We start from the raw sequence: 3,746 nt of genomic DNA on the forward strand, positions 1-3,746 counted from the left end.
TTGGGCTCATAGGTGGGGCTTTTCAGAAGTGGCTGTACCCGGGCTGAGTAAACATGGATTAAGATTGTGTAGTAACTACATTGATCCACTGATTGGTTTAGCGTAGTTCAGGGTATACATAATGAGAAGGCCCTTCTTGACTGTGGGTGGCACTGGCCAATACACTGGTAGCCTGGATGGAATGAAAAGGGAATGAAAGAAATAAGGATGCTGCTTCACTGTTTCCTACCTGCGTTGCCATGGACTGTTTATCCTCTGCTAATGACAACCCTGCATTGGAACCAGCCTACTATGAACTGAACCTCTACAAACTGTGAGCTAAGACAAATGTTTCCTCTTTTAACTGTTGGTGTTGGGTGTTTTGCGTCAGCAGTGATAGAAGTAACTAAGACAGATTTAGGTATCAGAGAAGTGGGGTTGTTCCTAGGACCCTACATGACCATATAGTGCAATAGGCCTTGTAACTGGCTTGTGGAAAAGTTTGGAAAGTTTTGGAGATACCAGCTAAAGAAGCATCCTTGGAATGCTGTGAGCCAAATGTGATGGGAGATCCCAGTCAGAGTCAGGATATTATAAAGTTTACAACAACACAACTGGAAGAGCCCAGGCTTAAGAGATTTCACTTGAGAAGAAGGATTCCATTGGCAGTTGACCTCAATATCACGTGTGTGATGCTCTGGTCAAAAATGTGTCTTAATTTTCTTATGGCCAAAGACTTTGTCTAAGACTGAGGTTAAGGGAGGTGAGCTAAATAAGCTAGCAGAAGCAATCTAATGTTGAGGCTCTGGCATGATCACTGCTGGGGACTTTGAGTCAGATCTATGTTGAGAATCAAGAGCAAAGGGTCCAACAGAATAGTTTTTTTTAATTTGCCCAGAAAAGAAACTTCAGTAAAGTTGTGGACTGACAAGATGGAATAGAGGAGAACTTGGTTGACAAATCAACTGGCATGAAAAAGAAAAGTATTTTGGAACTGGACAAGGGAAAAAATAGCATGAGGGTACCACAAGAACAATCAGATCTCTATGCTTCACAACCTCAAAAAATACGAAGGTGAAAGATTTTGCTTTGAGAAGAGATCCCCACCAACGTGCCTCCCAGAATGGCTTCAGCCTAAGTGATTCGTTCCAGCAGATTGGTTTAAGAGCTCTCGGCAAGCCAGACACCTGACCCAACAGGCAGGAGAGAAGGAAGCTTGGCTACTCTCACTGTCATTCACACAGTGCTGGTTTTAGGTGCACGTAGAATGCAACCAGCCAGTTGCCCAAGACCTTAGCACTATGAGGGATGGTTTCATTTTGCAAGAACTCTTAACAGACTCTTAACAAATCTAACACAGTAATAAAAAGAATAGAGCATCCTAACCTCTATTAAGCTTACCTTAAAATAGTGTGTTACCATTTCATCTGTCCATTAGCTCACACTATGACTTACACAGACTTACAAGTCTGTGTCTTCTCAAAGCCACATGTTAAAACCCAAACCCCCGTTGTGATGATATTAGAAGAAATTGCGCCATGAAGTCAGAGGCCTTCAGAATGGGATCTGGGCATTATAAGGACAGCAACGAACACTCGCCTGCCCTGCCTGCTCACCATGTGGAAATACACCGATAGACAGGTGTTCACCCACAGGTAAGGACGAAGCACCCACAGACCCTGCAGTGCTGGCCCCGGGTCCCCAACAGCCCAGCCTTCACAAGTGAAGTCCATTCTAGGGGTGCAAAGTGAGGTACATGAAAAGAATCAACCACTCTAACTCACTGTACTAGCAGAGTGGAAAAAAAAAAAGCAGAGGAAGTATTGAACAAAATTCAACACTTCCCCATGATTAAGCTAGGAATAAAAAGGCAAATAAACAGACCTGAGGACCAATGGAACATATTAAAACACATTAGAAGATGCAAAAGCAACTCCAAACACACTCCATCACCTTATTTTTGATAAATGAGCCAGACATATTCGCTGGAAGGTAGTTTCTGTAACGAGTGGTGCTGGAAATACTGGCTCTCGGCCATGATCGAATAGTGGTTAGTACTCTGCATTGTGGAAATACTAGCTCTCCACATGCTGAAGACTCAAACTTGACCCAGGTCTATCACCATGCACTAAACTAGAGTCAAAATGGATCAAAGACCTAAATATTAAAACAGAAACACTAAATCTCCTGGAAGAGAAAGTAGGTATAAATCTTGAAGACACGCAGGAAGGCAGAGAGTTTGTGAGCAGAACACTGATCACACAAGAAATACGTCAAAGAATCAACAACTGAGACCTCATCTTATTAAAAAGTGTTACATATCAAAAGAAATCACCAACAAAGTAAAAAAAAAAAAAAAAAGACCTGTGAGTTGGGAAAAACCATTTAGTCAAATTCCAAAAATCAGAGGACTTCTATCTAGAATATATAAATAATTAAACACTATCAGGCCCTCCGAATTCAAAGACCCAATCAAAACATGACCATCTGAGATGAATATCACTTCTAAGCTGAAGGAATACAAATAGCACATGAACATATGAAACACTGTTTAGTGTCACTGGTCATTCAAGAAATACAAATTAAAACAACACTGAGATTCATCTCATTCCAGAAAGAATGGCTGTCATCAAGAACTCAACCAGTAACAAATGTTGGAGGGACTGTAGGGAAAAAGGAACCCTCCTCCACTGCTGGTGGAAGCAGAGGCTGGTACAACCATTGTGGACATTCCTCAAAGCCTAGGATGAGAGGTCCCATTTGACGCAGCTATTCCCCTTCTGCATATCTTCCTAAAAGAATTTAAAACATCACACCACGGAAACATATGCACACTCATGTTCACAGCAGCACAGGTTGTAGTAGCTAAATCTTCAAAACAACCCAAGTGCCATCAACCAAGGAACAGAATTTTTTTGTGTGTGGAATTGCATACTACTCAGCCATAAAGGAGGGTAAACGTAGGTCATTTCTAGGTAAATGAATGCACCTTTTGACCATACTCTTGGGTGAAATAAATTAGACACACATGTCCAATTGCATTGTCTCCCTGGTGTGAGAAACTGAAAGAGTAAATAAGGACCAACATGTACAATAGGTGTGGTGAAACAGGAAGAAACTTCAAAAGCAAAGAGGAGCTATGGAGGGGAAAGGAGGAAAGGAAGAAAGGGAGCAGGAGAAAATGGTTTTAAGGCCATAAAATGGAAACAAAGCTCTGTAAATAGGGAAAAGAAAAGGAGCTGAGGGGACTGGAAAAAAAGAGGGAGCAAAATATGTCGTCTCCAGGTGCAAATTCCCTGTGATGACTGTCACCGTTATGTTTGTCCAAATGGTACCAATACATTTAATGTTTAAAACTTTTTTAAACAAATTATAAGTACACACAACAACAGTAGAATAGTTTTGAGACAAAGAGGCCAACTATAAAAATCCACATTGCATGATTCTGTTTCTATAAAATACAAGCAGGCAAATGTGGCGGGCGGAGCAGCTACCGAGGGGCTCCGGTGCGGGAAGCGCAGTCGCCGGACGTCGCGCGGCCGCTGTTGGCGGTTTCCGAATGTTCTACTCAGACATAATTTACATTGGAAGTTCTTTAATACTGCAGACATCGACAGAACGTCGCGGTACCGCATAGCCACAGTGTTTACGCTCCCTTTCCACCGAGTCCGAGCACGCGTTCCCGGCCGAGGCCGCCCCTCGCCCCGGAGGCCCAGCAGTCTCGGGCGGAGGGACGCGCGCTGCGCCCCGCTGAGGTCGCCGCGTGG

The sequence above is a fragment of the Octodon degus genome, unplaced genomic scaffold, assembly GCF_000260255.1.
Source record: "Octodon degus isolate 3935 unplaced genomic scaffold, OctDeg1.0 scaffold00023, whole genome shotgun sequence".
Lineage (NCBI taxonomy): Eukaryota > Metazoa > Chordata > Mammalia > Rodentia > Octodontidae > Octodon > Octodon degus.